General features: G+C 43.4%; 1 protein-coding gene across 2 annotated transcripts in view; it reads left to right on the plus strand.

The window, feature by feature from the left end:
• The window catches only part of KIAA0319L (KIAA0319 like), a 962,229-nt gene that overhangs the window by 174,439 nt on the left and 764,815 nt on the right, over positions 1-22,975 (plus strand). The gene's annotated exons all lie outside the window — the stretch shown is intronic.

Genomic DNA, 22,975 nt, shown 5'->3' on the forward strand with positions numbered 1-22,975 from the left:
CTCAGCCTCTTGCGGGAAAACAATCTAAAAATGGAGTCGATGCCCATGCGCAATATTGCCGAAAGGACCTTACCTTGTGACTGGAAAATATTTATTTGGAGAAAAACAACGTGCAAACATCCAGACCCAACACTAGATGGCAGGAATATGCAAAGCATGTGTATCTACAGCTACACATGCCAAGAACAGATGCTTACAGGGTAAGTAACATAAGGGCCAGATGTACGACCATTTGCTTTTGCGACTTGCAAACTGCGAAAAATTGCAAGTCGCAAAAGCGAATGTACAACAGTGTCAGACGCTGTTGTCACTTCCCAATGGGGTTGCAAAAAGCGAGGCTCATGAATATTAATGAGCCACTCGCAATTTGCGACCCCATTGGGAATGGGTGGCCCTCCCAGGGATGGTGGCCTACTGGGCTCAGCAGACCTCCATATCTGGGACTGCTTTTAAAGAAAGCAGTTTTTTAAAAAATGCAGCCCAAAAATAGAATGCGTTTTTTTTAATTTTTTTATGAAACTCTTTCATTTCATTTTTTAAGGGCAGGCAGTGGTCCATGGCACTGCCTGCCCTTAAAAAATATTTTACCATGCATTTCCAAAGGGGAAGGGTTTCCCTGGGGAGCCTGTCCCGCATGTGAATACTTTGCGAATGCTTGCAACTGTTTTACGACCGCAATTGCGATCGCAAAACAGTCATACTTAGGACTCCGACTCGCTATTAGGAAGGAACGCCCTTGAAACATCCCTTCCTAATAGCCAGTTGCAAATACTAATTAGCGTGTCGCAAATAAATTGAAACTCACTAATTAGGGTTTGTACATGGCCTTCTGGTATTTTTGCATGTGCAAAGGGGTCGCAAACCCATTTGCGCATGCAAAAATACTTCATACATCTGGCCCATAATTCTTTCCTTTCTAGCCCACATGGATCAAAAGTTACTATAAAAAACAATCTAAAAGACCCTCACAATGCAGTGCAATTAAGAACCACGTTGTTAGAACGGTCTGCCTTAGGGTGGTCTTCCCCCAAACATTTTGCTTTGGACCTCCATGTTTTTGCTGTATCTTTCTGTTGGCCTTAGGACTTTTAGCACTTAGCCACTGCTACCAGCAGGGGTGGGTAATTCCTATCTCCTGACGCCCGAGACATCTAGATTTCTTAGGAGGGCAAGAGGTTTTAATTTGTATTTTGTCCAAAGGACAAGTAGACAGTCTTATGGTAATCTGATACACTGCTGTTCAACCCTGTTGGTCACAGCCATGTAATTCAGTAGCTCTGAGCAGTTTATTGGCAGTGTAAGGGTCACAGCCCTCTCTGACAGCCCTTACCCGCTCCCCATGGCCTCTCTTTTCTTACGTTATCCCGGGCTTACATTAAAGCTCATTAATTTCTCCATGAGGCTTTCATGCAGGCCTAAGGCCACCCCCATTTCTGTCCTTGCACTGGCCTCTCAACTCACTTTGTGCATGCACCAGGGGCATTTTGAACACACTGCCATAGCAATCACAGCAGCTGTGGAGTCCTTGATGGGCCTCTTCAGTTTGCAGGTCCGCAGACAAAGGCCCATAATGGATTTGAAATTGAGTGATAGGGTGGATGAATAGATGCATGGATCAATGAGTGAAAGTGTGGATGGATAGATGCATGGATGAATAAATGAGACGGTGGATGTATAGATGCATGCATGAATAAGTGAATAAGTGAAATAGTGGATGATAGATGCATAGATGAATGAGTGAAAAGACTGGTTCATGGATGAATGGGTGGAGTGAAAGGGTGGATGATAGATGCATGGATGAATGAGTGAAATGATGGATGTAAGGATGGATGCGTGAAAGAATGGATGGATAAGTGCAAGGGTGAATGAAGGGATGGATGAGTGGATGGGTGGGGTGAAAGAGGATGGATGAGTGAAAGGATGGATGGCTGAATAAAAGGGTGGATTAATGGGTGAGAGTAGATGAATGGATGGCTGGGTCGGTGGGTGGATGGGTGGGTGAATCGGGTGGGTGGCTGGCTGGCTGGGTGGAAAGGTTGATGGGTGGATAGTTGAGTGTAAAGGTGGATGGAGGGATTAGTGAAAGAGTGGATGGATATATGAGCGAAACGGAAGATGGATGGGTGAATGGATGAGCGAAAGCATAAATGGAGGAAGTGAAAGGGTGGAAGGATATATGAGTGAAAAGGAGGATGGATGGATGATCGAAAGGATGGATGGATGGTTGGATGAGTGAAAGGATGGAGGAATATGAGCGAAAAGGAGGATGTGTGGGGTGAAAGGATGGATGGATGTGCAAAAGGATGGAAGAGTGAAAGGAAGGCGGGATGGATGAGTTTGATCAATAGGTTTGGAGTTGGAAGGATAGGTTTGAACAGGGGCTTCGTGAATGCCCCACTTTAGCAATTACTGTAGAGGTGGAGCTCTAGATGGGTCTCTTCTGTCTGCAGCTTGACAGACAAAGGCTCATAATTAATGTGAAAGGGTGGGTGTGAGTGAAAGAGTGGATGGATTGATTGATGGATGGATGTGTGGGTGGATGGATGGATGGATGGATGGATGGATGTGTGGGTGGGGTGGGTGAAAGGATGGATGGATGTATGGGTGAAAGGATGAGAGTGTAAGTGTTGCTGGCTAAATGGGTGGATGAGTGACAGGGATGGTTGAGTGACGGGATGGTGGATGGACAAAGGATGTTATAATGAAGGAAAGAGTGAAATGAAGGATGGGTTACAGGGTGTATGGGTTAGAGTGCGAAATGATGGATGGATGAGTGGAAGAATGGATGGGTAGAAGGGTGGGTGGATGGATGAGTGAAAGGATGGATGGATACGTGAAAGGGAGGGTGGATAGATGGATGGAGTGAAAGGGTGGCTGTATGGATGAGCGGAAAGATGGACGGATGGCTGAAATGGTTATGGTTGGAGATGGATGGGTAGGTTTGGATATGGATGAGTGGATGGACTGACGAATCAACAGATGGACGAACATATTGGTGAAAGGCTGATGGATGAAAGAATGAATGGATGACAATGTAAAGGTGAAATGCTAGATATCAGAGGGTGAAAGGATGAATGGATAGATGCTTAGATGGAAGAGACAGAGCAATTCTGGAGAGGATTCCAATGACTTTTTTCGCTTGCTTGGTGGCATAAGAGCTTTGGATCAAAGTGGGGGGTATTTTAATTTTCTGATTACTCACTTGGCCTGCATTATGCTCCTTTCTCTACCTGGGGACTATCAGGTAGGCGTGGTGCTGTTTGCCAGCGCGTTCTTACTAGACAGCCAGTATTTGGTCTCATAAAGGCCACATTGCCATAGAAATTCCTGGCACTGAACAAAACTACTTTGTAGAAGAGCAGAATGCTGTCATACACAATGATTAAAAACAAAAGTGGTTCTGTTGGGTGGCAGCAAGAATTGCTTTGAAAGAAGGCTATATCCGCTCATTACACAATAAAGTAAACCTCTCTGAAAACAACTGAAGTTCAAAACTTTTATATAGTAAAAGACACAATCACAATACACAGGAATTACTTCATTCCGTTTTAGGTTTCAATTAATGCTAAAACATGTGATTAGTGATATCCCCCCCCCCCCCGGTTTTTATCAAGACCGGGGGGGTGGGGGGGGGGGGGGGAAGAAGTGCATAGGGGTCTTGTAGAACAGGAAGAAGTATCACAACCTGGAGGGGAGCCGGTAGGTCAACCCCGAGTGTTTCGGGCTGTGGGCAATGGAAACGAGGGCGATCACTGTAAAGTCAGAGCGCCCTCTAAGCTGTCAGACTTGTGCTCAGCTCAGACGGCGCTCTGACTTTGCAGTGATCGCCCTCGTTTCCATTGCCCACAGCCCGAAAGCTTCCCAGCAACTGACGCTCGAGCACATTTCTGACAGCTCAGACGGCGCTCTGACTTTGCAGTGATCGCCCTCGTTTCCATTGCCCACAGCCCGAAACACTCGGGGTTGACCTACCGGCTCCCCTCCAGGTTGTGATATTTCTTCCTGTTCTACCAGACCCCTATGCACTCCCCCCCCCTGTCTTGATAAAGACCCGCCGCGACCACCAATTGGGGCGCAACAGGGTCGAAACGTCGACGCTCAATATTGGTCAAGATACCTCCAGGAACTTGCACAGTAACCACCTGTTTCCTTGGAGCACTAACTCAAAACTCCGGCCTTCCAACAAAGGAATTCCCCCTCCCCCCTTGTATAAATTTGTATATACGTGTCACTAAATTTAATGCACTAGTCACTTTGTTCACCAACAGTCACTCATCACATGTTTTAGCATTAATTGAAACCTAAAACGGAATGAAGTAATTCCTGTGTATTGTGATTGTGTCTTTTACTATATAAGTTTTGAACTTCAGTTGTTTTCAGAGAGGTTTACTTTATTGTGTAATGAGCTGATATAGCCTCTTTCAAAGCAATTCTTGCTGCCACCCAACAGAACCACTTTTGTTTCTAATCACGCTTACCCAGGTTCTGAGGGACACAGGGTTACCCCTTTTATGTAAAACAGTCATACACAATGAAGCCAGCAGATAGATAGGAAGAGAACACATTTTAATAAAAACAAAAAGGTCTTGGTTAACTCAGATTGAATTAGGGGCTTAAATGTTAAAGAAAGTCATAAAAGTGCATCCATGATATATGTCCTTATATTAATGTTGATTTACGTTTTTTATGAATTCAAATGTATTTCCTTAAGTAGGCCAGAAAACCGTAATCCTAGAAAATATTAGTGAATGGCATTTTAGCATGAGCAAAGATGAATGTGCCCCAGTGGAAATCTGTTGAGTGTTTACAAGTTAACTTTTTCTCCAATCACATTTTTCCCTGCCCTGGAAGAAGCTTTACTTCTGCTGTTGTCAGGGGTAAATGTACAACCTTTCTCAGTATGGGAAAAGATTACAGAAGAGCTGGTGAAAAACCCCAAAAGTCAAATCCTTCTATAGTATTAGTCTGACATTAACCAGAGAGGCTATTATCAGAGCTCTTCTATAATGAGATTGCTGCAATTATTTTACGGTGCACTGTGTGGCACCAAAGGGACAAGTGGATTTTGTTACAGGACAAGTAGATTTATGAAGCTACTTTTCCCATGGACAAGTACATATTTCATTAAATTCCACACCCCTGAACCAGTGCTAAAGTGCATGTGCTTCTTCCCTAAACATGCTTGTGATTTGTGTATACCTGATTGACCTATGTAGTATGGTTCAGGGCCTCCTTTTCGTGCATGTTTTGTTAGCATGGCTTATTAGAAGTTTAAATGCCCTTTTACCTTTTGCTGCTTTTTGCACACAACTCTGCATAGCTGTTTTTGCAAGTTAGCTTTCACAAATGTCTATACATGAGAAAAGGTTTGTTTTTGGACATCTCTAGACATACATCGTGCCCCCAGTCTGTACAGTGAGTGCTGAGCCATCAAGGTTATCATAACATGTGAGCCTGTTTATTGGCATGTCCGTGTAACACATTCTAGACTGATTTTGGTAGCTGCGAGCCAAGCAAGATTCTGGCGCCTTTATCATAGCACACTTGCCATAATTTCACACACTTTGAAGATTCCAGGGATGCAGAGAGCCTTGCTGATCCAGATGTAATTTACACTTACTGAGCGGAAAGGTAATGGGGTCCCCCAAAACAAGCCCAAGAGACCTTCTTTAGTTTATAATACATAGTTCCTATATAGGGAGGGTGTTAAAAATAGGCGCTATATCACCTGTTTGCACTATCATTGTAATATGAGTCCTCCTTTTGTATTTTATGTAGTTGTAACCATGCTGACCATATTATTTTTAATCATATGTCTGCTTATGTTGACTAAAATACTGCGAGATCACGTCGTTAAAATAAATATTTTAACCATACCTTGTCTCTTTTTTACCCCTGTTGTGGACTGGTATGAGAGTATAACAAGAGTGTTCTCACTTCCCACCATTCCTGAGATGGTCCTAAGTCGCATGTTCTAAGTTGTCTAATCATTGGTTACTTTGCTATAGGACGAAGAGCTAATGTGGCACTGATTGCTAGCTGGTTGGGGTTTTCTAGCCACTGAGGTGAGTTTCTGGTACACCACAATTCACTAATGTCCTAGGTCTCTGTGCACAGTTCTGTGTATGAGCAGAAATCCTTGCAACATGGCGCCGTCAATGAGTGTGGTCTTATTGTGAGACACTTGAGTAGTGCTTATTTCAGTCTACGACCCCCTTACTATTGTTTCCGGTAGACAGTAGTGATGGATAAAACCTACCTATAGTTACATAGGTCTCTTCAAGCTTGATAATTAAAAACTGTTTTCTATTTGAATTACTACCCAGTTGTGCCTTATTCTATTGCATTGTACTTTTCTATTACTGTTTTGATATTGCTGCGGTTGATATCCCAGCACACAGTCATGTAGCTGTACCGAATCACTTGCAGGAATACCTTGTTTCATTACAGGGACAGGCAGTGATTTTTGTAGTCTCAGCTGACGCGGCATACCCGTTTGAGTTATATTACTCATGGGTTACATTTCCCGCAGTAGATGCTGGTACTGGTGTGTTTCACACTAACATCCCTGCTGATGCTCCTGCAGCTTACGCTCCATATTGTACAGTGGAAATTGCAATTTCTGCTTGGCATCATGCAGTTTGGTTTAATGGTTCCCTCCCACACGTTATTATGGCGATCAGACAAGGGCCATTGTCGATCCCAGGCGCTACTTGGCATGTTTTAGCTGCTTACACCCCGCATCCTCAGGCGACTACTTTAACAGCTCCCCAACTAAGACCCCTTTATGCCTCTGCGGTGGCAGTTATTAGGGGTCTGGTTCATTACATTACCCGCAACCTTCCAAGTGGGCCCGGGTGGTGCGGCACATCCAGTTGGCGGGCAGGTTGAAGTTTAGTCCCATCATGGTTAATGCGGTCATGGGTAAGAGACGTCAGGATAAAGAGGATGCCTTTGGCTTGCCGGGAAATTCGACCAACTGGAAGCAGTATTCCTGAATACTAGTCCTGTGGAGAAACACAGGATCCGCACAGTTAGTTTGCAGAAAGACTTAGTGCCAGACGTAAATGAATGTAAAAATTAGGGTGTGATTTTTGCGGCAGTCTATACTAGGTGCTTTGGCTCCCCATCAATGACTGTCCTGCCCTCTGTGATCAAGCGTGTTCAGGATGAACACGGACCGGAGGCGACTGTGGAGTTGGGAATGCGCCCTCATTTGATATGGTACGCAATCTCGTCCTTGTTAATGTCAAGGGGGATGCGGTAGGTTTCCAGGTCTCTAATGCTTTGCGCGATGTCCCCGACGCAGACAAACCCCGCCAATTACCGAAAATTATTACGGAGGCTTATAAGACCGTGGACCCTAATAGTTTGGGTGTTAAGCCTTTCGCTAAGAAAGAAAAACAGCAAACTCAACAAGCGTCATCTGATAAAGATGACCGCCCAAAAGTTTAGAAACAAAAGCAGGACGAGGCACCACGTCCAAGGCCCCAGTTTCAGAAGAAGAAAGTTGCTGCAGTAACAGTGAGATGTGCCAGAGATAGTGAGAACGCAGCTTCGGAATCTGACATGGGCGCTGATTCTACTGGACAGCACGGCAGAGATTACCATCGTTCGAGAGGCGTTGTGTCCACAACTGAAGGTGACCGCTACTGACACCTTTGTTGTAGTTGAGACAGCTGACACTAGAGTGGCTCCCCCTGACAGGCTTTATGAAATTGTCCTAATGATTGAAGGTGACATAGAACGTACCATAAAAGTTTTTTTGGGGAAAATCTAACAGCTACCTATGATATTTTGTTGGCGGAGGTCGACTGGCCCCCACCCTTTGTCTTAGCTGCTCACTGCGCACACAGTGCCGAATGAGCAGGCTCTGCAGTTTGCAGAAGATTGGGCTAAGGCGCTTGCGCAGGCTTTGTACCGTACTCACTGTGGATGGGATAAACTTTCCCCTCGACATGAGATTCCCTTGCGGTCAATGCAACAGCCTCAACCCCAATACCCCATGCGGCGAGAAGGTGGGTTTCACGTACCTCACTTTTAATGAGGGTAACACAGTTCCTATAGCTTACAAATCACACTTGTACACTTAGGCTGAGTTGCGGTTTTCCACTGTGGAGAAAGTTTTGACAGCAGTGCAAATGGCGATTCTTAAGGAACATGCACTGTCGCAGGGAAAACGCATTTTGGTTGTAACTCCATATCCTGCCTTAGAGGCAGTGACAAAAGCCAGTGTATCGAATTTGAAAGCTTTGCACCCTCGGTGGATACAATGGGCTACATCCTTGACATCCCCAGATGTCACGTTCATTTTTGATTCCTCCCTGCAGACTCAAGAGTACTTGCATTATGAATTTGTTCATCCTGCTCCTCCGACTATCCGCCCACTTGAGGTTTTCCGTTGTATCATATACACTGATGGCAGTGCGCAAGCAGCTACAGGTTCAAAACATGCGTATACTTCGGCCTGTGCAATTGTGGTTGATACTATGGTGGATGGTGAATTCAGGTCCGATGTACATACACAGACATTAGAGGACTGTACCGTCCAGTTGGCAGAACTTTCTGCTCTGATGCTTGCGTTGGAGTACACCGATCCCAGTGTGACTACTCTTATTGTGAGTGACTCTTACTACTGTGTTCAGTCTTACAATGACAATCTGCCCTTTTGGAATCAAAATGATTATCGTGACTCCAAGGGTCGCATAATAAAACATAAAATGATCTGGGTTTGAGTGACTGAGCTCAAAGAACGACTCCCACTCCTTTTTGTAATTCATACTCTGGGTCATCAGCGTATTGGAGTTCACACTGTTGGCAACTGTCTCGCGGACAAGGCTGCGAAGACAGCAGTTGCAACATTTGCAGTGGCAGCGGTTACACGTTCCAAAAGTAGATTAATGATGACATCTTGGCTGCTATTGCCGCAACAGAGAAGGGAGGTAATTACCCTAAGGGTTTCCCTTCTAAATACTCTTATCATTTAAGTCCTGATAAAGTTCCTTATGTGAGAATTAACAACATTGGTGACAGGTTGATTACCAATGCGGACCGCAGTCAGGCTTTGATTGCAGCAGCCCACACCGGGATGGCTTCGGCGCACGCCTGCGTGTCAGCTGCGGTTTCTCTTCTCCAGCAACGATATTGGTGGCGGGGTTTGTATAGACACTTGATTTTGTCCTTCAATGTGGCATTTGTCAGCAAATTAAACCTTCCTCTGCTACACGCCCGCCCCAAACCGTTTTGGCCCCGGATCCTGCCATCGGGCCTGATGTTGTTGAAATAAGCCCACTTACGAATCCTTTATTGAATCTACCAGCTGGTGATCCTCTTAATGACACTAAATATACTTACCCCACTGACTTGTCTATGCCTGATTTGGAGACCTGTGTGGCTAATCAATCCCGTTTTTCATTTGACACTGGCTCTTCCACATCCAAGTCCCCCTCAAAAATTTTGATTTTTGCTACCTGGTTTAAAAAACATTTTTTAATTACCCCCTGGACTTACATTTGGTTGGTAATTTTGGCAATTTTTTTGTTCATGTCCATCGGATTTGTGGTGTATTTTTTTTGTTTTATCAACAGACACTACGTTCAAGAAAGAACTTCAATTAGGATGCTTGATGGAACTCTGCCTCCCCACTCCTCTTCGCACATCATGAAGAGGGACCAGACATTTGTGAATATAACTGCTTGGCCCGTTTTAGATGGAATCGTATGGGATGCTGGGAAGTTTTAGAGACATGGTCCCACAGAGGTTATTAATGTTCCCAATGTACTCCGTGACTCTATGGGGGATTTGGTTAAACAAAATGTTCGCTCTGATGATTGGGACGTTAAAGCCGTAGAGTAGGGGTCTCCAAACCGGTCCTGGAGGGCCGGATCCATGCCAGATTTTTAAAATTACTACATGTATCTCAATGGGGATATCCAAAAAATCTGGCATGGATCCGGCCCTCCAGGACCGGTTTGGAGACCCCTGCCGTAGAGGCTTTATTTTCTGACTTGAGATACTATGCTGCTTTCGATTCTGAAGATTTATATTTGGAATCTGCGAATTATGGTGATTTGTACTGTTACCAGCATTCTGGCAATCACTTTCTGCACAAGACAAATTCATTTAGAAATGTGGTTAATTACACACAGTGGGAGCACTGTCCCGCACCTGTGGAAGGCAGCTCGAAAACACTTTTGAAAAAGTTTTTCTATTTTACTGATTTTGAGCAAACAAACCCTAATGCATTTTATTTTAAGATGACTGAGAAGTCCTCTTCTAAGGTTAGACTTGCCCACACTAAATTACTGTATTTGAAGTCCCTTATTGATCAGTTGTCTGTTGGGGGCTATGAACTGTGGAAAGGTACTATTGATCTTAAATCTGTTTGGGGTTCTAAAAGTTGGCAAGTGCAAGCCACTTAGGCTTTGCATCGTGCATGTCTCATCCCAAACCATATGTTGTTTCTGAATGCCACTATTTCACAAACCACCTACTTTGGATTGGCTACTTCTGAAAAATGAAATGCTCCTTCATTTCCTGATTTGGGTGAATTTTCCCATTGGAATAATTACACCAGTACTTCCCTAAGTGACTTGCAAGCCCTGATAAGAAATTCCACTTTTAATGTTTCCAGCATTAATCCCGAAGGCTGGTTGCTATGGCAAAAGAGTGCAGACTCCTGCCAGCACCGTTTTCTGGGTCTGAACCCTGGCTATACAAAGGTTAGAGTTGATCCCCGCTTTCAGACTCAACATTCAGTCACCACCTATTCTGTAGGCAAATTGTGCCAGAGTTGGCTCAGACATTCATCCTTCGCATCTGTTAAGCTACATTTATCCAAACTCACTGACACTGTCTACTTAAATGGTTTTATTAAAGGCCCTGCAGCAGGCAGATCGAAAAGATGAATATATGCTGCTTACAATAAAGTTTGGAAACTGTCCCAAATTGAAGCTGCTTCTAGGCTTGGAGCTATTGATCAGGCCAATTTAGAAAAGATGATTGCAGTGGTAGATAATGGCATCAACACCCTTTCTTCCCGAATTTACACTCTAGATAATATTGTGTCATCTGTGGTTGATATTGTGCAAGAAGAAGTTGCCGTACTGTATGATGGGCAAAATCAGTTGCGTTCTGTTATGCAGTTTGCATGGACAAACGTTGAAAAATGGCTGACTTTCATGGGATTACATGAACACAAGTTTATTATTTCTGCCTTTTAATTTGACTGTCAAACAGCAATTTATGTCGCTGAAGGATGCCACGTTTTCACTGTTGCATATTGAAAAGTTAGGACCTTTACCTTTTTCAGTAGCAGAATCCAATTCCGCAGTTTGGCTCATCCATGGGTTGATAACTTTTCCCCTTTTCAAATTTGAGTTCTGCATGAAACACAATGCAATAGGTAGATTTGAGCCCCTGGGTGGTGCTTGTCTTCATGAAGTCTAGAATCTCCCGTTCACATACAGGTGTTCGAGGGAAGGAAAGGAAGTTTATTTGAATGGTGAAGATTGCACCACCACCATAGATCACTCATTAGTGTGCTGAAATCTGCAGGGCGACCTTAAAGCATGTGAGCTGCCTTTAATTAATGCAGGAGCCACGCATGATGAGGGCCACCTACTTGACCCAATGTTTTCTAATATCCCCCGCCTTATGGCCAGGCCAGCATATCCTCTGCCGTGGTCTGACCATTTTTTGGTTTCGGCTGACTGGCGAGTCGACTTACCCCCTACATCCGCCCATCAGGCTTTCTTGGTGGACAGAGCCTGGTCCAGATTATCGATCAATGACTGGACCTCTAAACTGGAAGACTCGCTCCCTCCTTCCGAATCAGACCCGATTAAAGGAGATGCGAATCTCAACCAATGGCTGACTGCCTCTCTTGACGCTCTTATCCCGAAAAAGAGAGTGCAAAAGAGGGAGAAAGGAATCGGATCCGCTCCTTGGTACACTGCAGAGCTCCGCATGCTTAGGAAAGGATGTAAAAAGTTGGAGAGGTTATGGAGAAAGAAATTGGAGATAACTAGGCGAGAGGAATACCGTGTAGCTATGAGGGGTTATAAATCTGCTCTTCGGCTGGCAAAAGCCCAATTTTTTGAGGAGCGTATAAGATCTGCCTCAAGCTCATCTAGGGAAACTTTCAAAGTGGTGCAAGAACTCCTTAAAGTTCCAGAGCCTGTGGCCACACATCATAAACAGAAGTGTCAGGAGCTCGCAGACTTCTTCCACACGAAAATTGAAAAGATACTCAGTTCCCTGCCTCAGTCTATACGATCTCAGCTTAATCAGGAAAAGAACTCTATAACACAGCCTAGAGATGTATCTACCTATCTAGATACTTTTGGCCCAGTCTCAGTGGCCGAAGTACTGAAGGCCTTAGGATCTATGAAAAGTGGCTACCCTATGGATCCGGTCCCTATGAAGTTTCTAAAGCAGGTAGCAGCTTCCATCGTGGCTCCTATCACCAATCTGATGAATGTTTCTTTTTCCCAGGGCTTGGTGCCACCAAGCTGGAAAACAGCAGTGGTTAAGGCACTCTTAAAAAAGCCAAACTTGGATCCGGCGGACTTGGCAAATTTTAGGCCCATATCCCTGTTGCCGGGACTCAGCAAAATTGCTGAAAGGCTAGCGAATTATGAACTGTCAGGTTTCTTGGAGTCTAATGGATTGCTCAGAGACTCACAAACCGGATTCCGTCCAGGCCAGAGCACCGACACTGCCCTCCTGGCAGTCGTGGAAGAAACCAGACGCATTATGGATTCAGGAGGATCAGTGGCAGTGATCCTCCTGGACCTTAGTGCGGCGTTTGACACCGTTAATCATCAGGTGTTGATTCAGCGACTGTCAGAGGTGGGTGTGGAAGGGGCCGCTCTGAAGTGGCTTAGGACATTTCTTGACGGCCGCTCATATCAGGTTTGGGAAGGCAGCAATCTGACTACATCTATCCCCCTCCAGTGTGGGGTGCCACAGGGCTCCTCTCTTAGCCCTACATTGTTCAATGTATATATGGCCCCCTGGAGGATGTGGTGGCCCCTTATGACTTCAAGATCATCAGTTATGCGGATAATACGCAGCTGGTGGTCGCCTTATCACAACTGGTAGAGAATCCCAATTTGCTGCACTCCTGCCTGTCGGAAGTCCATACCTGGATGGATGAATCAGCTCTTAAGCTGAATGGGTCGAAGACCGAGATAATGTTGCTAGGGAATAAAATCCCCTCACTCCCACCGACCAGCTGGCCTAGCTGTATGGGTGATCTCCCAAGCACGAAAGAGGAGATTAAGAGTTTGGGGGTCTGGTTAGAACAAGATCTGTCGTTCAGGACCCAAGCTAAAAAAACTGCAGGAGTTTGCTTTGCCCTGTTACGGTCTGCCCGCAAAATGTTCCCTCTTCTACCCTTATCATCTAGGAAGTTGTTGCTTCAGGGGCTGATAACATCGAGAATCCACTATAGTAACGCCATCTTTTTGGGTGCTCCTGAATCTACCTTCAACAAACTTCAGCAGGTTAAAAATGCGGCGGCAAGGCTGCTCATGGGCATCCCCAGAACCCAGTCAGCCAGACCTGCCTTAAAGGCACTGCACTGGCTCCCAGTGCGGGAAAGAGTTAAATTTAAGGCACTCTGTACAGCCCACAAAATTCTTCAGGGGACAGGACCCCCTCTACTGAGGAATTTAGCGGTGCCATATAAAGCGAATAGAACGCTGCGTTCCGATCAGAAACACCTTCTCCTAGTCCCTAGAGTAAAGAGGGCACGTACGGGCGGGAGAAGATTCTCGGTTAACACAGCGATGCTGTGGAATTCCCTACCTTTACAATTGCGTGCTGAGACTTGCACGTTGCGCTTTCGTAAATATCTTAAAACACATCTGTTTCCTGCTTGATTGCACCTAACTGGCCGTTTTATTATCTGTTGGTGTCCGGATAAGCGCTGGGATGCCCGAGGGTAACTGCGCGCTATATAAAATTTTAAATAATAATTTAAATATTAATAATAATTGCACGGTTCTTGTAATATACTTGCACCGAACCTTGCCTGTGTTTTAAAGGGCACTCCAGTCCCGGCCATTACACCGACATTCACATTGCTTGCAAATGGTAGTTATTAAATAATGAAGATTGTTGTGGTATGCATGCTGGTATTCCTTATATTGCTACTGTTTCCCAGCGTGTAGTTTGCTGTAAGAATGTCTTGTTTCCTCCTCCACATGGGAGGCTCGATGTTCATCTGGCCTTCTATCCCGACCTTGAAAGCAGAGTTCCACGAGATGAGTAGAATAAGAGCTCTTTTGTCCCAGAAGAAAGTCCCCCCTTACATCTGTGCGTGAGACATTCGTCCTTCACTTTGCAAATAATCGTACTGAGGTAAATGCATTATTAAACGCAGACCTGCCCCTGCATTTCGGTGCTTTGATTCACACAATCTTAAATGCCTCGTCGACCACTGGCCTGGCACATTTTTTTAAAGTAGTATGTTCTGGCCTTGTGACCTCATTTCAAACAATATTTGGTGTGATCCCTGCTTTTTTCATTCGATCTTTTCGAGTGTCTTTGGCGGTGTCCATTTTCTCCTGGCTTTAGGCGCGGGCATACTGCTGTTAATTTGTTTACTGCAAAATGGATGCACAGTCTGTGCCCCACAACGATCTGTCCCGGCTGCTCCACCTTCATAACCGGAATGTAGAATACTATGGATCGCTGCCTCTGGCGACTCTGTGTGGCGTATGATTTATCTTTCCGGTTCTCATTTTTCACTTGCGTGCAGCCTATTTTCCATTGCCTGGATTGTGGATTTGAATGGGCCCTGGATTTGTGTCTCTGCAACACGGTGTCTCCTGACCTGGATTTTAATCTACGGAGTCCCTTAGTTGCTCATGAACTAGATTGTTCTAGTCCCGGGATTATGGCCTGCGCAGCGGCTCATGGGGTTCTAGGCAATTGGAACTTTTGGACTGCGGGCAATGACTTTCTGGCGCGCAGTTATCTTGAAGTAAGCCAGAGTTGTCGTCTGATGGTACTAGAGACTCCGGCAATCAAGAACATGTATGTTCTTTCCCTTTACTTAATTGGATGGCTGAAATGTTCATGGATGATAACAACAACTTCCTATTGGAGGCAGTTGCAACGTATTGTGCTTATACGCTGTTAGATTGAAATACAGATTATTTTTTTCTGCTTCATAATCACGTATTGAACTCGTGAATATTTTTTCCATTAATGCCTTAATTTTTGCTTAATGTTTGAGGTCTTTTTTTCACACCATGGCCGCCTGTGATTGGTTTCACTGACTTGGTTCTTTGATTCGGATTTTCTATTCCCAATTCTCAAGTTTGGCAAAATTCCTAATCTTGGTTCTGTCTCATTCGAACTTGAACTCTGCTTTCTATGAAGTTTGCCCCGGTTATTGTGAGTTCCCCGAACAAGGGGAGGGTGTAGTATTATTTAGGGCCTCCTTTTGTGTGCATGTTATGTTAGCATGGCTTATTAGATGTTTAAACCCCATTTTACCTTTTGCTGCTTTTTGCACACGACACTTCATAGCTGTTTTTGCAAGTTAACTTTCACGAAGGTCTATACATGAGAAAAGGTTTGTTTTTCGACATCTCTATTCATACATCGTGCCCCCAGTCTGTGCAGTGAGTGCTGAGCCGTCAATGTTATCATAACATGTGAGCCTGTTTATCGGCATGTCCGTGTAACACATTCTAGACACAACATTTTGGCAGTTGCGAGCCAAGAAAGATTCTGGCACCTTTTATCATAGCACACTTGCCATAATTTCACACACTTTGAAGATTCCAGGGATGCAGAGAGCCTTGCTGATCCAGATGTAATTTACACTTACTGAGCGGAACGGTAATGGGGTCCCCCAAAACAAGCCCAAGAGACCTTCTTTAGTTTATAATACATAGTTCCTATATAGGCAGGGTGTTAAAACTAGGCGCTATATCACCTGTTTGCGCTATCATTGTAATATGATTCCTCCTTTTGTATTTTATGGAGTTGTAACCATACTGACCATATTATTTTGAATCATATGTCTGCTTATGTTGACTAAAATACTGCGCATGAGATCACGTCGTTAAAATAAATATTTTAACCTTACTGTGTCTCTTTTTTACTCCTGTTGTGGACTGGTATGAGTATAACAATAGAATGTTCTCACTTCCCACCATTCATGAGATGGTCCTAAGACACATGTTCTAGGTTGTCTATTCTTTATTTACTTTGCTATAGGACGAAGAGCTAATGTGACACTGATTGCTAGCTGGTTGGGGTTTTCTAGGCACTGAGGTGAGTTTCTGGTACACCACAATTCACTAATGTCCTAGCTCTCTGTGCACAGTTCTGTGTATGAGCAGAAATCCTTGCAACACCTATTTAATTACTTTTAAGTCCCATGTAAAACTTGATCCCTGTAAGCTAAATGCTACTAGTGGGCTTTCAGCAGATTGTGCCACCCAGAGAAGTAGGCTTTCAAACCTGTCTCTGGCCTGCTGTTGCAGAACCGGTATGCACAGTTTGCTGCCATTTCCACTTCACATTTAAAACCTACTTGATAAGCCTTAAACTCCCCTTTTAGTACTTATAAGTCAACCTTCAGGTAGACGTAAGGGCAGGGTGGTATGTACGAAAAAGATAGGACATGCACCTTTATGTTTTGCATATTCTGGTAGTGACAAACAGCCTATTTCGTTTTTCACTACTGTGAAGTCTACCCACTTCATAGGGTAGCATTGAAATTCCTTAATCATTTCACACCATCGGTGCGGTGCAGATTTACCCTGTGCGCTGACCATCATAAATTCCCATTGTTCATGACGAGCTCAGCTCGTCATGAGTGTACGGGAGGTGTACCTCATGACGAGCTCAGCTCGTCATGCGCATCGAAGGGGTTAAGCTGTAATTCCTGATCAGAGAAGAGTAGCTTTTTTTTTTTTTGGGAAAACCTTTATTGAAGAGTCAAGGCACACAGCTATTCAGCCTTACATCCCTGAGGCTAGGCAGCATTATAGAAAAAGGATATATGGTGCACACAGTACAAATTAAAGAAACGTATCCGGTTTAATTTTATAATATGGTGATGATAAACCTAGAAGAGATCAAACCAATGTAACATTAAGAAAAGGTAACTAGGCAAGGAAAAAAGCGGAAGCGACAATACCCAGTTCCGGGAGGTATGCAGGGCCAAGTGCCCACAAAGTGTAGCTATATTGTACAAATCAACCGATGGCGGGAGGGGGAAAGAATCAGGATATCAGCGAAGTAATAAGTTGGTTGGAAGGGGGGGCTAGGGAGAAAGACGAACCTCCAATGGGTCAGCATCGGGAGGTAAGCAGATATCGCCCCTGTATTCATTCCAGGCCCCCCAGACCTTTCTCCACCGTCTAGGCTTACCCCTGGCCACATACACTGTCTTCTCGCGGAGCATGCACCAATCCATATTGGTCTTCCATAATTCCACAGAGGGGGGAGATGGGGCCCCCACTTCTGGGCGATATCCCGCTTTGCCACCATATTCCCCAGGGTGACCCACTGGGTCTGGGCATTATTGTAGAGAAGAGTAGCTTTTTGAGGTTTCATAAGTTTGGAATGGTACTGATAAATTCTACTTACTAGTGAGGTTGCGTTTAAGTATACTATTTTATAAATGCACTTTTAGAAAGTGGGCATTTCTCTGCACTTACTACTGCTCTGTGTGTCTGACAGCCTGTCTCCATTACACATCTGGGCTGGGTGACAGCTACATTTATGGATTCCCTCTAGACAGCCACAACAGAGTACTCCGCTTCATCTATTTTAATCTGCATACTGATGGGTCATCCTGGGCAGGAGGGAGTAGAGGAGGGAACACCTCGCTTGAATAGGTAGTGTCCTGTCTCCACATAAAGGGCTGGTTTACTCCCAAAGCTAGGCTGGCTGACAAGACTGGGCTGAAAGGGAACCTGTGCACTTCAGAGCTCTTTTGTAGTCCCTCCTATATCAAAGGCACTTTTGGGTGTAAGTAGTGGGTCTCTGACCCCATCTGATTGGCAGTTTTGGACCTGTAACCAGCCATTGCTGGCTGTACATCTCTACATTGCCAGAGGGAATTTGCTGCTTGCTGGGCTGCAGGAAGGACTGCTAGTCTGCAACCGATAGTCTTATGGCTAGAGCGGTCGACATTGGACCTGGGGAACTGGGTTAGAGTCTCAGCAACAATGCTCAAAATCCTGTGATTCTAGGCAAATCACTTAATCTCCTGTGCCTAACAAAAATGAATTTGCTCATCTGTAACGAAACTGGTACTGGTGCTCATGTAAATCGCTCTGATACCCGATGTCTCGGGTCTAGTTTGCGCTGTATAAAACTCTTAAAAAAAAAAAAAAAAAAAAAAAAAAAAAAAAAACCTGCCTTGCTGTGCTGGCCTGCTGCCTCTACATTGTGCTTGAAGTGTTCTCCAAGGGCTTGCTGGCATGCCCCCTGTTTCCTGAAGTCTTAGGGACATCGAAGATTTCAGTGCATCGCCAGCGCTCCGCTCTGGACTGAAAACTGTGGCCTAGATCAGTGCTTTAATCACCTTCTTAGAAGTACCCTGTGTGGCACCAAAACACCTACATTTATAGCTGATCTCAGGTAGGGTATAGACTATCGAGGGTTCCAGGTGAGGCCTCTCATATCGACAACTCTTGGGCCCTGATTTTACTCCCTTACAACTCTGTCAACTTACCCCCAAAACTCTTTTGGACCCTGGCTTCCCGCTCCAACATTTGTACAGCTCGCTTGTCCGTCCCTGCCAGGGATTGTCTTATTTCCACCAATGTGTTTCACATCCGGAACCTAATGGAAGCACAGGTGCTTCTGAGCACGATTGTTAAATGGTGCTTTTAATCTGATACTTTTGAATATGCAAAACTTGGAAAAGTATAACTTATCTTTATCGTTTTTGTGATGTATTCATTGTGTGCATGCTCCTCTTTAGATAACAGCCAAGCTACCAGCGGGTGAGCACAGGTTATGTCAGTGGTGTATCTAGCTTGTCCTTACTAGACTGCTGGGCTCTTCCAAGCTTATATGTCTACCTTAGCCAACCAGAAACCCCATTTCTAACATTTGCATGATACAGTGCAGTCTCAGACAGTTTGCAGCATTATCTAGTAACCTTTATGTTGCTGATTGCTGTATTAAGACGTTAAACTGGTTCTAATGAAGTGAGCGTTTTGCTTCCACAGTATTAATGTGTTAAAATGAAATGAATAAAATTAGATGAATGATACAGCCCTGGACTGTTTCACATTATGCCACATAATTTACCTTTTTGATGCCAGTTAATTTGTCTTACTGCATTATTTGGGCCTCCACTGCCGTTTCATTCCAGTGGTCTTCAAAAGAATACATTAGAGTCACACTTAGTGACTCTACTTATGGTTGAGATGGTTTGGTAATAGTAAAAACATTTTCCTAATCCCTAATAACATTGGCCCCATTTGATGACACTGTAGAAACATTTGAGAAAGATTTACATGCTGCACACTTGAGTATTTCACATAGATTTGTCTAACTGAGTTCTAGGGGGTCCCCGGTATGGAGTGTCTCATCATTTAAGCTCAAAACATTTGCAAACGTTCATGACCAGCAGATTTTTGGCAGTGAATGCAGCTTCAAGCAAGATGTTTTTGTCTGTAAAATACTGCCCGTTATCAAGAGGGAAAAATTCAGGGTCTATCCCGGACCCTTCTTCCACTGCTCCATTTCCCTCCATCTTCCCTCTGTGCCTTGCATTAGAAACTCACTATTGAACGTTATTTATGTGAAATGTGCTGTTTCGTTGAATTGCTAAGCATATATAGTGTGTACTTTGGAAGCAGATGTGAGTCTAGAGCTTCTAGGTTCTGTGAAACCATTGCACAGCATGTCATTTCTTGTTTACAGTTTCACATCATCTTTTAGAAGAATCAGTTTTTATATTCGTTGTAAAGTATTTTCTTGAGTGCCATGGTTGGGGAGTTAATACCTTCTGTACTGTGTTCTCACTGCTGAGGACATGTCCAAGCTCCTGTACATTGGAACCTCCACAGTCCCTTGTGCCCACCAAGAGCAGTGGTATTTTTAAAGATTTTATAAAACTCTATAGACAACAAATAATCACCTGCTGCCTTACCAGAAGGGAGTTATCTAATAGCCCTTTCAATCTCATTAATAGTAATTGGCTCCTCAAGTGCCTCTGCCTTAATAGGGGTAAGTCTGCTGCAAGAACATATTCTTCTATTTCCTTTGCACTTGAATTTCAACTTTCAGTATATACCTCTTGATAAAAAAGCGTAAACTGACCAGGAATTTCCTGAGGGTTGTAATATCTAGTTTCTGATAGAGACATGAAGTATCAGATTCCTTACCTTAGAATTATCCCCAGGCGCAGGCTGTATCCGGAAATATTTCTACAGCAGTTCCTCTGTGTGGTGGTAGAGGGTGCTGAGCGACTCCCTACTGACGTTGTCAACCGGATCTTACATTGTTAGAGTCCATATAATCCCTCCCATGGCATGCTGATGCCAGTTTCTTCCGCGACCACTTTCCGCCCTAAAACGCAGAGCCACGTATAGAAGCTATGGAGAGAGTGTGCCCCCAAAAAATCCTCTTTTTTGAAAGATGCTTGTATGAAGTATTATCTGTAGTGTGATTCGTTCGATATTTATAGAATATATGTGTGTGTGTGTGTGTGTATATATATATATATATATATATATATATATATATATATATATATATATATATATATATATATATATTCACTGAAAAAACCATATGTTTCACACCAGTTATAGTTAGGAATTTGCATTTAAAAAACCTAATAAATTCACTGAAAAAACCATAGGTTTCACACCAGTTATAGTTAGCTGGAAATTTTACTGACATAAAACCAATGAAATTCCCACGTTATTGTTAGTTGGACTCACTATAACTTGCGCGTGCAATGCACTGCTGATGACGTCACATATTACATCACTCATGACCTGGTCAGTGACATCACTCATGACATCACTGATGACACCATCCAGTGAATGTGTGTCTTTCTGAATAATAAATATTAGTGAGTAATGTTTACATTTTTAAATATATGTATTAGTGTTTCACTTTGTGTATAAGTAGCTGCATGGGTTGGTGAGTAGGTACATGTGTATGTACATGGGTTATTAGATGTTTTATTAGTATTAGTATGAGTGTTTGTATTGTTTAGTGTTGGAATTACTTACAACATTGATGCATGAGTGACTGACTCTTTTTTGTATGTATTTTGAAGACTACATATGTGCAGGACTGTATGGTTGAATAGAGTGTATATGTGTATGTTAGTGAGTAAATGACTGTCTCACTAGTGTTTTAAACAGTAACTACATATGTTTTAATCTAGAATATGTGAATATTGATGCATATAAGTGAGTATATGTGAGAGTAAGAGATTGTAAGAGTTCCTGTTTAAATAAGTATGTGTTTCGAAAAGTGATTGTTTAAGAGAATAAATATGTGTAATTTTCAATAGAAATAAGGTGGTAGTGTGTGTATTGCTCTATATGCAAATAAATGGATGTTCAATAGTTTATTTGCATCTGTGAGTATGTGTGTAAGTAACTTTTGGATGACTGTCGGTGTGTAACAGGATGTATAGGTGTATCACTTCATATGAGTGAGTATATGTATGAGTGACTATATAGAACTGTTGATGAATGAGTGGATGTGTATATAGATAGTTGAATTACTGAATTGGTTGTTGTAACTGATATAGGTATCAATTTTTTATAAAAATGTAGTTTCTATTTTTGAATATGTGCTTCAAGTGTTACATTACAGTGAAAGGAGGTCTGTCACTATTTCACAAGGATGGTGTCATCAGTGATGTCATGAGTGATGTCACTGACCATGTCATGAGTGATGTAATATGTGACGTCATCAGCAGTGCATTGCACGCGCAAGTTATAGTGAGTCCAACTAACTATAACGTGGGAATTTCATTGGTTTTATGTCAGTAAAATTTCCAGCTAACTATAACTGGTGTGAAACCTATGGTTTTTTCAGTGGATTTATTAGGTTTTTTAAATGCAAACTCCTAACTATAACTGGTGTGAAACCTATGGTTTTTTCAGTGAATTTCAAAGGTTTTTTTAATGCTAATTCCTAACTATAAATCTCAGTTTATAAGTAAGACTTTTAGCGCACTAGTTGTTCTTTAGAACACTCTGGGACATTCTGTCATTGGGCTATATTTGGGCTACATCTGGCTAATATTTTGGCTACATTTGTTTTTTTTGTCTCTGGTGGCCATCTTTGGGCTACATTTGGCTACATTGGGCTACATTGGGCTCTAACATATATAAAACCCAATGTAGCCCAATATATATTTTTTCAAAGTTAACTTTCGTTAAAACCACTTGAGCATATATCTTGAGACATAGCAAAGGCACATCGGCCTACAATTTTTTCCTTTTTTTTTTTTAATTTAATTTTTTTAAAATTTTTTTTTGCCTTGGTGCGCTCCCGGGGAGTGCACCGGAAATCGTAATTATATGAAGCACCCCGGGCGCGCACCGGGTAGCGTCCCATAAGCGCCATTATCGCGAACGAAAACATGATTGTGACGTATCGCGTAGCCGCGTCTGCGTGAAACGCACGGCGTAAGCGCACCCGGAAGCACTCATGCTAGTACGATCGCGCATCGTAAACTTCTGACACGTTTACGCTACGCGACCCGTAGCGCGCCCCCGGGCGCGTAGCGTAAGCGCGTAGGGTCATGTGACCTGAAAATAACACTTTTCATTGGTTCATAACAGTTTTGGTTTCATAATAATGAAGCCACTGGTCATGTGACCTGAAAATAACACTTTTCATTGGTTCCAAACATTTTTTTTTCCTTCTGATGAAAGACCCCACCTTTTTTCCTTCTTCTGACTTTGTCCTTTGACTGAGGAAGACCTGCTTGTACCTCTCTGTACCATTT

Source organism: Lissotriton vulgaris, chromosome 2_1 (assembly GCF_964263255.1).
Source record: "Lissotriton vulgaris chromosome 2_1, aLisVul1.2, whole genome shotgun sequence".
NCBI lineage: Eukaryota > Metazoa > Chordata > Amphibia > Caudata > Salamandridae > Lissotriton > Lissotriton vulgaris.